Raw genomic sequence first — 15,661 nt, forward strand, 5'->3', positions numbered from 1 at the left:
ATCTATTTCTTTTACAAAACTCGAGACATGAGAAAATAATTTACTTATTTAGTTCTCACTTATCTACTAAAATAAGAAATAATGTTATATTTAGAAAAAAGATGTGTAGCTGTAGTGTTATCAAACTATAAATTGAAAGCAACCATCAGTTGTTTACATCTATTGAAGAAAATTCTTTGTAAAAATATATGCCCATATCATTAGTCAGCTAAACTTTGAGGAAGCCCCTTTGAATTTCTATGTAGCTCTGTTTTTTACAATATTCTACCAAACTTATAAGGAACCAGGTTCTAACATAATCCAGTGGCACATAGACAACCTCATCCAAGAGATGAATACTTACATATCAAAGGAATTATTAGATTCTGTTCATTAACGCTTCTATAAATCTTATGAATCTTTGTGGTAATGACCTAAAAACATGAGACTGGAGATAAAAGAAGTAACTTTAGATAAAGTAAAGCATTGTTGTTGGTGAATTTAACAGAGATTCTAACATCTAGAAGTGGTTATAAATACTTTTTAAGTTGATTGACTGAAACTGTTCTAACAGTAACCTTCACTAAATAAAGTTAAATGCCAAAAATATTATAAAAGACAAAATGCAAAATCTTTATGAAAAAGAACTCTGATGGATTTAAAAAATTCAACTCAATCCCGAAGAGGTTGATTAAGGACACTCTATTAACTTCCTGAAATTATACCTTGATTTTTTATAAATTATATTAATCTATATTTGGTATAGACATTATTAAGGAATTAATAGAATATCCTGGAATTATGTGCAGAGAGAACAGTAATCCAAAAAAACAATTCTGCTTCCTTGGAACTTGAAAATAATATGTATTCTGTAGTTGCTGGATGGATTGTTCTATATATGTTAGTTAGTTCAACTTGATTGATAGTGTTGACAAGTCCTTTATAACCTTGATGATTTGCTGTATAGTCATTACATCAATTATTGAAAATAGGATATTTAAATATATAATTACTAGAGGCCCAGTGCACGAAATTCGTGTACTCAGGGGGGTCCCTCATCCCAGCCTGCACCCCTTCACAGTCTGGGAGCCCTCAGGGGATGTCCGACTGACAGTGAGCAGGCCTAAGCAGTCAGTTGGACATCCTTAGCACTGCCGTGGAGGCAGGAGAGGCTCCTGCCATCGCCGCTGCACTTGCCAGTCATGAGCCCGGCTCAGGGTTTCTGGCTGAGTGGCGCTCCTCCTGAGGGAGCACATTGACCACCAGAGGGTAGCTCCTGCATTGAATGTCTTCCCCCTAGTGATCAGTGCATGTCATAGAGACCAGTCGTTCCGTCATTCAGTTGATTTGAATATTAGCCTTTTATTATATAGGATTATTATTGAATTACCTGTCTTTCATTTCTGTCAAGTTTTGCTTCATCTATGTCAAGGACCTCTTTTTAGGTAAGTATGTGTTAAAGATGATTAAATGTTTATGCTTTTCTGACTCCTTTGTCATTGATATTTCTCTCTTGGCCTCTAGTATTATTTCTTGTTTAAAGTATACATTATTAAAAATAACAAAAGCCCCTTAGCTTTCTCAAAAGTGTACAATTTGATGTTTTGACATGTGTGTAACCATGAAAGCATCACCATAGTAAATGTTTCTCACTGTCTCTTTGTTGTGCCTCTATTTTAGCCCTACTAACTCACTTCCTCAGACAACTACCAATGTGCTTTCTGTTATAAAAGATTTGTTTGTCTTGTCTAGAGTTTTACAAATGTTGACTCATACTGTCTGCACTTCTCTTTAATTTTTGACTGGTATCTTTCATTCACCAAAATTATTTTAAGAATTGTCCATGGTGTTGTGTATATCAACAATTAATTTAGGGGCTGAGTAATATTCTTTTGTATTGATTTTTTTTTTTTTTTTTTTTTTTTTTTTTTTTTTTTTTTTTTTTAGAGAGAGAGAGGAAAGAAGAGGGAGAGAGAAAGAGAAATATTGATGTGAGAGCAGAACATTGAAGGGCTGCCTCCTGCATGCGCCAGACTGGTGATCCAGCCCACAACTCTGGGCATGTGCCTTAACTGAGAATCCAACCAGCAACCTTTTTATGCATGGATGACACCCAACCAACTGAGCCACACCAATATTCTTATCCATAATATGGATGCAACATCATTCTTTATCTATTCACCTAATGATGGGTATTTTAGTTGCTTCAATTTCTGTCTGATACAAATAAAAGTGATATGGACATTTGTAAACAAGTGTGATAATAGACATACGCTTTTTCCTTACTCTGATTAATTATGATAAGGGTGGAATTATCAGGTCATTTGGTAGATGAATGTGTAGTTTAAATGCTTTCCTAATAGGTTATACAATTTTACCCTCCCATAAGTGGTGTGTGAGAGTTCCGATTGCTCTAATACCTTTTCAATAGTTTATATAATCAATCTTTCAAATATTAGTTATTCAAATAAATATGTAGTGGTACCTCATTGTGGTTTAACTTGCATTTCCCTAGTGACTAAAAATATTGAGCATCTTTTTGTCCTTATTTGCCACCAATATATCTTCTTTGGTGAGTTATCTATTTAAATATTTTTACCCATTTTTTTATTAATTTTTTATTATTTTTTTAAATTGTTTGAAGTATTACAAATAGTAGTACATATGTCTCCTCTTTTTTTTTCCCCATTGACCTTCCCCCAGCCTCCCCTTCCCCCCAGTACATGCCTTTACCTGCCCCCCGCCCCAGTGTTTTTTATCCATTGGTTATGCTTATATGCATGCGTACAAGTCCTTCGGTTGATCTCTTACAGCCTCTCCCCCCCCCCTCCGCCCAACCGTTGGACATGGAAATTGTGACTCAAACATTTTTTGTTATTATATGTTTATTTCTAGTCTGCAGAGGCAAGATTTTTTAAAGGAATGAAATGGGGAAAAAAATAGATACAGAGGCAAAGAAGCATTGAACAGACTGTCAAATTTTTACCCATTTTTAATTGGAATTGTTTTACTGATTTTTTTTGAATCCTATCTAATAAAAGAGTAACATGCAAATTAACCATCACTCTGCAACAAAATGGCAGTGCCCATAGCCACAAGATGGCGGCACCCAGTCCTCTCAGCCCCGCCAGAGTCCCCCACTCTCAAGGAGGGCTGCCACTGAGAGCCTGCAGAGTAAGCGGCCTGGTGGAATGCTGCCCAGAGGCCCTCCTGACCCTTTATAAAAAACAAAAACAAATTAATTCCCCATGGCCCGATCTCCTCCCAGAGGTAGCAGCCTGGGGTCTCAGCCTGGCAGGGGCACGCACTCCCACGGCACGATCCCCTGCCAGTGGCAGCAGCCTGGGCTGGGGTCTCAGCCTGGCAGGGGCGCGCACTCCCACGGCACGATCCCCTGCCAGTGGCGGCAGCCTGGGCTGGGGTCTCAGCCTGGCAGGGGCGCGCACCCCCACGGCACGATCCCCTGCCAGTGGCAGCAGCCTGGGCTGGGGTCTCAGCCTGGCAGGGGCGCGCACCCCCACGGCACGATCCCCTGCCAGTGGCAGCAGCCTGGGCTGGGGTCTCAGCCTGGCAGGGGCGCGCACTCCCACGGCACGATCCCCTGCCAGCGGTGGCAGCCTGGGTTTCAACCACTGAGTCACACCAGCCAGGCAGATATGGAGGAATCTTAAATGTTTCTTTTTTCAAAAAATATATTTTATTGATTTTTTACAGAGAGGAAGGGAGAGGGATAGAGAGCTAGAAACATCTATGAGAGAGAAACATCCATCAGCTGCCTCCTGCACACTCCCCACTTGGTATGTGCCCCCAACCAAGGTGCATGCCCTTGACCGGAATCGAACCTGGGACCCTTGAGTCTGCAGGCCGATGCTCCATCCACTGAGCCAAACCAGTTAGGGCTGTCCAATATGTTAAAGAAAAAACCTTATCTAATAAAGAGGGAATATGCAGGGGAGGGCATTTGGGGGTGACTGGGTTGTCAGGGGAGGGCAGTTGGGGATGATTGGGCTGGCAGGGGAGCAGTTAGGCATCGATCAGACTGGCAGCGGAGTGGTTAGGGGGTGATCAGGCTGGCAGGCAGAAGCAGTTAGGGGCAATCAGGCAGGCAGGCGAGCAGTTGGGAGCCAGCAGTCCTGGATTATGAAAGGGATGTCCAACTGCCTGTTTAGGGGGTTCCCAGATTGGAGAGGGTGCAGGTTGGGTTGAGGGACAACCCCCTCAGTGCATGAATTTCATGCACTGGGCCTCTAGTTCTTTAAATATTATGAGTACAAGTACTTTATTGAATATATAATTCCAAAAATTATCATCCAATACTTTGTCTTACCATAACATCCTTTCCCAGTGTCTTGGTACTGTAGTTGTTAATTTTTTATGATATTTTTTATGATATTTTTTATGTTTTAATATATTTTGTTTGCTTTATTCATCCTCAATTCAGTTCTCTTATACCATGTAAAAGTGGAAATTCTTCAATATGTAACTTAACATATCTCAGTTGTTGTGTCTTTTCTACAAAGGAAAGATAGACTTCTGTCCAAAATTTTCTTTGAATGTTGAAGCTGATGACACCACATGTACAAACAACAAAGATTATTATACAATCTAGGATTTCTGGGGAGAATAGTGCAAGCCTTTTCAGATGATCCAAAAATGGCTTAGGAGAGCAAAAAAGTGAAACTTGCTTGGGGTTCTTATTGTAGTTAGGGCTAGGACCAAGGTAAAGGTTCCCAGGTGCAGGGTGCCTTGAAATTTGTATGGCTTGACTCTCCTGCTAACCCCAAAGGAAGCAGCACCTAAGCTTTTATCAACTTGCCAAGATATGAAGCAGAAAGGCATTAGGAAGAATGGAGCTTAAAAGCATTCATTAATCAAACATCAAAAAAATAAATCTATTTCAGATTAATACTAAATCAATTCCAACTATGATAAAATATATACGTTTTTTTGCATGTGTAGGTTAATATCATCAAGTTTGGGTGCAAAGCCACCCTACTGAGAACAAAGCAGGACTTGGAATTTTGTTTCCATTCCAATACAAAACCTTCACCTTCCAAAAAGGGAAAATGTGAAATAGCACATGTTCTGAGTGCTTTTAATCACCTGATTTAATACCCAACAATAGCTTTTGAGTCCTGTTTTGTTTAGAGATGTTAAGGGGACAGAAGATAGGAATGTCAGCTTTGATGAATTCTACAAAGACAAAAAAAAAAAAGAAAAAAAGATGCCCCAAAGATACAAAGGAGCACAGACAGGCTTAAATCCAAGCTACCAGAGAGACTTCTTTGATACATATTTTCATTTTTATATCATGCCTGATCTCCATGACAAAGGAAAATGATAAAAAAAATACTTATCATAATCCTAAATGTGTATGCCACAAACAACAGAAATGCAAAATATGTGGTGCAAAAATATTATAGAAATAAAAGAAGAAATAGACAAATTCACAAATATAGTCAGACTTTTAGCAACCCCTTTCAAGAACTGATAGAAAAACTAGACAGAATATTACCTAGAATATATATGAACTCAACCACATAATTAATCTTTGGGATCTAATTAATACTTATAAAATATTCTATCAACAACAATAAAGTACATATTCTTTTTAAGTGCCCACCAAACATCTACCAAGATAAACCATTATAAAAATCTCAACAAATTTAAAGTAATTGAATAATAGACAGTAGGTTCTTTCACATCAAGGAATCAAACTAAAAATCAGTAACAGAATAACAGAAGAATGCCCCAAAACTGGAAAACAAAATACACACTTTTGAATAATTCATGGCTGGAAAGGAACCCTGAAGGAAAATCTTATATTATTGTAAACCAAACAAATGAATACACATATAGAAATTTGTAAAACATAAAAAAGGTGGTGCAAAAAATAAATTTTATTGTTCTAAATGCTCATATTAGAAAAGATGAAATGGCTCAAATATATAATCTAAGCTTCCACCTCAAGATCTTAGAAAGAAAAATAAAGATAAACCAAAAGTAAGAAGAAAGAAGGGTCTAATAATGATAAAAACATGTACAAAATCTATATGAGGAAAGTTATAAAGCCATGATAAATGAAATCAAAGAATAAACAATGGAGAGATATTCCATGTTCATGGACAGAGAGACTCAATAGTGTCACAATGTCAGTCCTTCCCAAACTGATCTATAGATTCAATACAAACAAAATAAAAATCCCAGCAAGTTATTTTGTGAATATTGACAAACTGATTGTAAAGTTTTATAGAGAGAGACAAGACCCAAATATACAATACTTGATATACAACAAAGAATGAAATTACAGGACTGATGCAGCTATAGTAATCAAGGCAGTGTGATATTAGTGAAAAAATAACCAAATAGATGAGTGGAACAGACTAAAGAACCACACAAACATAGTCAACTATCTTTAATAAGAGCAAAGGCAACACACTGAGGCAAAGATGGTATCTTCAATAAATGGTTCTGGAACACCTGGACATCTACACAATAAAGATAAATCTGAACACAGACCTTAAATCCTTCACAAAAATTAACTTAAAATGGATCATAAACATAAATATAAAATGGAAAACTATAAAACTATTAAAAGAAAACATAGGAGAAAATATAAATGACTTCAGTGCCCAAGGTAATAACTTTTTAGATATAAGACCAAGACATGATCCAAGAAAGAAATACTTGATAAACTGCACATTAATAGAATTAAACACTTTTGTTCTGTAAAATACAATGTTAAGAGAATTGGAAAACAGGAAAAAATATTTGTAAATGATATGTCCGATAAAGGACTCTTCCAAAATATACAAAGAACTGTTCAAATTAAATAATAATAAAAGAAGTAACCTGACTAAGAATGGGCCAAAGAACTTAACAAACACCTCACCAAGGAAGATATCCAGATGAAAAATAAGCATATGAATGATGCTCCACACTATCCACATAAAATATCATCAGGGAAATACAAATTAAAATAAAACCCAGAATACTAATGCATCAAGTTCTGGTGACACACAAGAACTTTCATACATTGGTGGAAGATAGTTGGCAATTTCTTACAAAACTAAACATACTCTCACCATATGATCCAGCAATTATCTTTGATATTCACTCAAAGGAGTGGAAAACAAATGTCCACATAAAAACTACACACAGATGTTTATAGCAGCTTGATTCATAATTGACAAAACTTGGAAGCAACCAAAATGTCATTCAGTAGATGAAAAAATAAATAAACTTTCATACATCCAGAAAATGGAATATTATTAAGTTCTAAAAAGAAATGAGCGATATAACCATAAAAAGATATGGAGGAAACTTAAATGAATATTATTAAGTGAAAGAAGTCAGTCTGTATAGGCTACATACTGCATGAATCCAACATTATGAAAAATGCATCTCAAAAAGGCACAGCTATGGAGACAGTAAAATGACTAGTCATTGCTGGAAGGGGTGAGGGGAACAACGGATTGTCAGAACACAGACTATTTTTAGTGAAAATACTCTGTATGCTACTATAATGTAGATACATGTCATTATACATTTGTCCAAACTCATGGCATGTACAAAAGCAAGAGGAAACCCTAATGTCAACTACTGAATTTGGGTGATTGCTACTTGTCAATGTAATGAATGTATATTCATCAATTATAACAAATTTTTAAAAAGAGCAATACATTCGATACTGAAAGGAGGTCAGCATGAAAGGTCATACTGAAAGATTTACATCTATGGAATCAACTTTTCTGATGGGACAATGCAATGACCTACTAAAGATTTAGTTAGAGCAAACAAAGAGATGTTGGAGTTATATCTTACAAGAACTAGTGTGTATTTTGAACCTATAGTCATCATTGCTGTTCTCTTCATAGCCAGAATATGCAGGTCTGAAATTCACAGGGTAGAAGAAAGAGCAAATCCTTCTGCATTTTATTCATTTTTATCATTTTTGTTGAATAATAATTTCTGCACAATAAACTGTGCACTTTTATACAAAAAAAGCAGAAATAAATAAAATGGAAGACAGAAAAGCTGTCTGAGGAAGTAGTTCTTTGAAAAGAACTCTAGATGAATTCTTAGATAACACAAAAAAAGATCCATAAAAGAAAAAAACATTAATTTTGGACTTTATTAAAATTTAAAAAATGACTCACGAAAGGTCTTGTTAAGTAGATGCAAGGTCAAGCTATAGAATAAGAGAAAATATTCACTAACCATGAAAAAAATCCTTAATAATTTCCTATATTATGTATACCCTGGTTTATCCTTAACAAAGATTCTATTTTTTCCCAGCTTTAAAGCAGTTTGCCAAATAAATGTTGTATATATCTAAGGCGTAAAAAAATATTTTCACCTCTTTCTCTCTCTCCTTTCCTTCTTGATTTCCCATTCCATGAATCTTGGTGCACTTGAACTATTCCACAGGTCTCTGAGTCTCTGTTTATCTTTTCCATTCTTTTCTAAAGCTTGCAAACTGCCTCAGACAGTAAGCTGGGCAAAGTAAGACCCACCTCTATGTTCATTCCCTTCAGGATTTTCTACTTGTTGCCAAGTAACAGAAAGCTAAAATCAGAATTTCATTATTTCACATATATTGTCCTATTTTCTGTATGTGGATGCTGATAGGATAATTCTGATAGAAATTAGTGATACTTAAGCCCATTTCTTATTGTAAATATTCTATACTTATATCCCTCTTTCTCCATTCCAAAACAAGACAACTGTATTATTTCACTATGAATAAAATACATATCTATATATTAGGTCCCAGCTGTTTCTAGAAATACAAAACAATAACTTCTGCATTTAAAACAAATACATAACTCAACATTCACACACAAAAAAAGTATCACATATATAATTTAAGTTGAATTTTAACTTTCTTATGGAAAATTAAGGATATAAGTTTTATATAAAGGCAAAATTGGCACCTGTGAAATAAGCCGATTGAAATTTCACTTCAGTCCTTCAAGTGAGAAACCCACATAAAGAATAACTGGTGCAAATGATATATGTTTTTTTCCAATGATTTGTGATCCTGTGGCTTCATTGATTGCCTACCATCTGATGTTACTGCTCTCTAACATAACACACCTACCAAAATAGTGCGGTAATGATTATATCCCACCGGCTTCTCTTACAATGCTTTCACATGGCTAGTCCTTTATTGTTACTTCTTGCTGAGCTCTTTCCCCAGCATTTTAAATTCCCCCCTGTCTTTATTAAAAGTTACTGAAGCTGATAAGCAAAAATATCACTTTCTTTGAAAAGAGCTTTTTGAGGCTAGTAAAAAATATTAAATCTTTCATTTATTTTTTTGGGGGAAAAAACTCAAACTAGCTCAATATTATTCGCATAAATCTTCTAATAAAAGACTTGTTTATAAAATATATAGTAGTTTGGGGACCCAGAACTTAGGGAAACTGAGGTCTAGATAATATTAACTTACACTGTGGCTAAAATAATACTGTGTAGAACACAGTAGAATGGCTTAAGATATTTGCTCAGCAATAAAAAAATTAGTGTAGGTGTACCACTCACTATCCAAGTCCAAATCCAGCTTTGGGAATTTATATATTTATGTTCATCTTAATATAAATAAAATATTATCTAAAAGGACAAATCACAAAAGGCCAAAAGTTCTCTTGAAGACATTCCTGTGAAAAAGGACAACTTACAATAGAATTATATTCAAGCTCCAGAGACTTTTTTTTCTTAAGAACTATTCAGTAATATTACTAGAAAATCAGCAGACATATATAACAATTACTCTGTCCCTACAATGTTATATTCAAACAATAGCAATATTTAGGCATTCTATTTTTTGTAACAGCTTTGTTGAGATGTAATTCTCATATCATAAAATTCACCTTTTTTAAGTATACAATCCACTGTTTTTAATATAATCACAAAGTTGTGCAATAATCTGAATTCAGAATATTTAACCATCCCCAAAAGAAGTCCCATACCCATTAGCAGTCACACTCAATTCTCCATCCCACACAGCCACTGGAATTGACTCATGTACTTCCTGTCCTCTATGGATTTTCTTATTCTGGACATTGCATGTAGATGGAATCATACAATATGTGGTCCATTATGTCAGGATTCTGACTTTCAGTCTGTCCCCATGTCACAAAATTTCTACCTGCAAAGTATACTTTAATCTTTTCATGTCTCTCCAATAGTACTACTAGAGATCATTGTAAACATCATAATGTCTTATACAATTCACTATATTCTTCTATTGTATTATTTTGTTTCTTATCTCACTTTGGTTACAGTCCATCTTTGGCACTTCCCAATAAGCTCAGTGTAAGAGAGGGAGGGACAGAAAGAAAGAGGAGGCTGAGGCTTCCCTTTTCCACATCCTGCAAACACTTATTTTCTTGTCTTTTATATAATAGCCATTCTAACAGATGTGAGGTGATCTGTATGTTTTCTTTGGGACAATGTTTATTTGGATCTTCTGCCCATTTTTAATAGTTTTTCTTAAATTTACATATTGTATTGTTGCACTATTACAGATGTCCCCCACCTCCCTTTGCCCACCTCCAGCCAGCCAACACCCCCCCTCCCTTGGTCCTCACCACACTATTGTCAGTGATCATGGGCTATGCATATATGTTCTATAGCTACTCCCTTCACTTTGCTTTATCCAGCCTCCCCACCGCCCCTCCCCTCTGAGATCTGTCAGACTGTTCCATGCTTCCATGCCTCTGGTTCTATTTTGTTCATCAGTTTATTTTGTTCATTAGATTCCCCATATTAGTGAGATCATATATTATGTGTCTTTCTCTGACTAGCTTATTTCACTTAGCATAATAATCTCCAGGTCCATCCATGCTATTGCAAAGGGTAAGAGTTTCTTATTTTTATAGATGATAGTATTCCACTGTGTAATTGTACCATAGCTTGTGTATTCACTCATCTACTGGTGGGCACTTGGGTTGTTTCCAGATCTTTGTTATTGTAAATAACGCTGCTATGAACATAGGGGTGCATATATTCTTTCAGATTGGTGTTTTGAGATTCATAGAGTATATACCACAAAGTGGGATTGTACCTGCATCATGTGCTACATTGACTTTCACATAAGAAGTGGAAAGAAAATGTGCTATGAATCCATTATGATTTTGGTTCTTTATTTGCCTCCTCTGCTTCTCTTTGGAAGGTAAACTTTTCCAGGTAAGGGTGGAGTCTTCTATGCCCAGGGTCTTGTAAACTCCTCTCTACTCAGTGTATTGAATTTTTTATCATTAATAAACTAAGACACAAAACACATTAAAAAATGTGCTATTGCTCTCAGGCACTTGCACAAGATTTACTTTGGGCTAAACATAATTGAATTAAAGGTCTTTTTTTTTTCTTTTTTCAAGTATCCAGACAGTTAAATTGTAGAACCTACTGTTGAGTTCCTCTGGTGAATTTTTGTCTTAAAAATCCTCACCCAAGGATATTTTTTACTGATTCTAGAGAGAGAGGAAGGGTGAAAGAGATGAGAGAGAGATAAACATTGATGGGAGAAACATCTATCAATTGCCTCCTGTATGTGTCCCAACCAGGAACTAAATCTGAACATGGGTTGTGCTCTGACTGGGAATCAAACTTGTGACCCCTTACTGCATGACATGACATTCTAACAAACTGAGCCACACCTGCCAGGGCTAGCGAATTTTTTTAATTTCAATTATATTTTTCAACCCTAGTTCTATATTATTCTTTCTTTTAATTTTATGTTTTTATTGTTATTCTGTATTTGTTGAGACATTATTCTTATACACATTTAATTTTATAGATATATTTCCTTTAGTAATTTAACATATTTATAATAGCTCTTTAAAAATATTTCTGTAATAAGTCCTACATGGGTGCTTCTACAGAGACAGTTAGTTTAGGTTTTTTTGTTTGTTTATTATTTGCTTATGTTAAGCCACAATTTCCTGTTTCTTTATGTGTCTCTTAATTTTTATCAAGTACCAGGCATTTTAAATAATAGAACAGTAATTTTCCCAGTTCAGAAAAGTGTTGATTTTGACCTATTTATTTCCAGGTTTCTCATTATGTTTATGGAGGAAAAACTTTCACAAGACCAACTTATACTAATATAAAAATGCTTTCCCACAGAGTAAACATTTTTAATTGACTAAATTTTACATATAAAATAATTTCACCCAATTATCAAACAAGAGGTTTATATGAAACACTAGTGGTCCAGTGCACAAAATTCGTGCACATTAAAAGGGAATTAATTAGAGGAAATATTTTAATAATGCTATTTGCCCTTTCTCTATAATAGAAATGTCAGAGATGAAAGAAAATTAGTAAAATGTACATAAAATCTCTGTCCTGTTAGAGTCTGGGACATGCCATGGAACCTAGAGTCAAGTCCTCACCCACTACCCGCACGCACTTCGAAAATGCAGGAGACTCAGACCCAGCTGGCCCCACCCCCATCAAGCCCCTCCGGGCGGGGGGTGCAGCCTCAGGTCTCCCAGCCTGGCGCTGGGTGGGGGGCACAGTCTCAGATCCCCTGTCAAGCCCTGCCAGGTGGGGGGTGGAGCCTCACGTCCCCTGGCCCGGTGCTGGGGTGAGGGCTGTGGCCTGAGGTCCCCCATCAAGCCCTGCCGGATGAGAGGTGTGACCTGAGATCCCCTGTAAAGCCCTGCCAGGTCAGGGGCATGGCCTGAGGTACCCTGGCCTGAGGTCTCCCGGCCCAGCTCCGGGGCAGAGGGTGTGACCTGAGGTCCCCATCAATCCCTGCTGGGAGGGGGGCATGGCCTGAGGTCCCCTGTGAAGCCCCACTGGGTGGGGAGGCAAGGCCTGAGGTCTCCCTTCAAGCCTTGCCAGGCGAGGGGCAGGGCCTGAGGTCCCTCGCCCCGGCCAGGTATCATGAAGCTTCAGGTCCCTGCTGTTCAGTTGTGATGTTATGGCATCCCAGCTAATTTGCATATTCCTCTATTATTATTATGATTATGTTTCAGATGGATAAAATCAAAATAACAGAATAAAAGTAAGAAAAAGATTCTGCTGCCTTGTTTTATTATTTTTTTCATTTTTAGTTGAATTTATTGGGGTGACATAATAAAGATGGAAGATGCTAATTCACTGCCCCACCCTCAAAAATGGTGGCACCCACAGCCACAAGATGGCAGTGCCCAGTCCCCTGAACCCCCCAGCAATCCAGGGCTGACCTGAGGCACAGACAAGCCTCAGATGGTGGCTGCCCAGCCACCCAGGGCCTCCCGAGGCTCAGGGAACCAGGGCCAGCCGAGGCTTGGGCTGCTGGCAGTGGCAGCAGCAGAGGTGTGATGGGGGCATTGCCTTCCCTTGATCACTGGGTTGCCTCCCACCCCTGAGGGCTCCCAGATTGTGAGAGGGGGCAGGCCGGGCTGAGAAACACCCCCTCCAGTGCATGAATTTTCATGCACTGGGCCTCTAGTTGTTTAATAAAACTATACAGGTTTCAAGTGTACAGTTCTATGACACATCATCTGTATATTGTATGGTGTGTTCACCAACCAAAGTTAAGTCTCCTTTCATCACTGTTTATTCCATGTTTACCTCTTCTACCTACCCCCACCCATTTCCCCTCTGGTAATCACCATATTATTGTCTGTGGCTATGAGGTTTTTATTTTTTATTTTGCTTAATCCATTCAACTTTCTAACCCAGGCCTCCCTAACCCCCTCCCCTCTGACAGCTGTAAGTCTGTTCTCTGTTTTTGAGTCTCTTTCTATTTTGTTTGTTAGTTTATATTTTTTCAATAGATTCCACATATAAGTGATATTATATGGTATTTGTCTTTTTCCGACTGGCTTATTTCCCTTAGCATAATACTCTTTAGGTCCATCCAAGCTGTCATAAAATATGAGTTTCTTTTTTTTTTTATGGCCGAGTAGTATTCCATTGTGTAAATGTACCACCACTTTTTTATCCACTCATCTGATGGGCACCTGGGCTGTTTCCAAATCTTGGCTGTTATAAATAACTTTGCATATATTCTATGGAATTAGTATTTTGGTTTTTTTTTTTTTTTTTTTTTTTTTTTTGGATAAATCCCTAGAAGTGGAATCAATAGGTCATAAGGCAGTTCCATTTTTAATTTTTTTAGGTAACTCAATACTGCTTTCCACAGTCACTGCACCAATCTGCATTCCCTCCAACAGAGCACATTCTCAACAATGTTTGTTGTTTGGTGGTTTATTAGTGAAAACTATTCTGACAGGTGTGAGGCGATATCTCATTATGGTTTTAATGTGCATTTCTCTGATGATTAGTGACATTGAGCATGTTTTCATATGTCCAGTGTAAATCTGTATATCCTCTTTGGGGAAGTGTCTGTTCAGGTCCTTTGCCTTTTTTCAAATTGGATTCTTTGTTGTTTTGGTGTTTATAAGTTTGGAAAGTTCTTTATAAGTTTTGAATATGAACCTCTTGTTCTCTCATTCAGTCTGTCATCTTTCCATTTTGTTGATGGTGTCCTTTGCTGTGCAAAAACTTTTTAGTTTGATATAGTCTCATTTGTTTGTTTTTTCATTTGTCTCTCTTGCTTGATGAATTATATCAAACAATACTGCTACAAGAAATGAGACTTTACTTTCTCTTTTTCTCTAGGATTTGTACAGTTTTGAGTATAACATTTAAGTCCTTAATCCATTTTGTGTATGTTGTAAGAAGGTTATCTAGTTTAAATTTTTGTATGTATCTGTCCAATTTTCTCTAAACCACATGTTGAATAGGCTATTTTCACCCCATTGTGTATATATTCTTGCCTCTTTTGTGAAATATTAACTTACCATAAAGGTGTGGGTTTATTTCTGTGCTCTCTATTCTGTTTCATTGATCTATATGATTGGTTTGATGCCAGCACCAAGCTAGTTTGATTACTGTGGCCTTGTAGCATAGTTTGATGTCATGTAGGATGATTTCTCCAAGTTTTTTCTTTTTTCTCAAGATTGCTGGGGCTATTTGGGTCTTTTGTGGGTCCATATAAATTTTTGAAATATTTGTTCTAGTTTTGTGAAACATGTCATTGGTGTCTTGATGACAAATGCATTGAATCTATTGATTGCTTTGTTAGTATGGATATTTTAATGTTATTAATTCTTCCTATTCATGAACACAGAATGTGCTTTCACTTATTTGTACCTTCTTAAATTTCTTTATTCAGTGTCTTATAATGTTCTTAGTACAGGTCTTTACATACTTGGTTAAATTAATTCCTAGATGTTTTATTTTATTTTATGCAATTGTAAATAGGATTGTCATCTTAGTTTTCTTTTCAGTTAGTTCATTATTGGTGTGTAGAAATGCAACTGGATATTTATTTTGTATTCTGCTTTACTGAATTCATTTTTCACTTCTAGTAGTTTTTTGGTGGAGTCTTTAGGGTTCTCTATATACAGTATCACATCATCAGCAAATAATGACAGTGTTACTTCCTCCTTTCCAATATAGATGTCTTTTATTTCTTCTTCTTATCTGATTACTGTGACTAGGACTTCCAGTACTAAGTTGAATAAGAGTAGTGAAACTGCCATCCCTATCTTTTTCCTCATCATAAAAACAAAAACAATAGCCCATTGAATATGATGTTGGCTGTGGGTTAGTCCCATATAGCCTTTATTACATTGAGGTATATTCCTTATATTTTCACTTTGCTGAGATTATTTTT

Source organism: Plecotus auritus (assembly GCF_963455305.1).
Source record: "Plecotus auritus genome assembly, chromosome: 4".
Lineage (NCBI taxonomy): Eukaryota > Metazoa > Chordata > Mammalia > Chiroptera > Vespertilionidae > Plecotus > Plecotus auritus.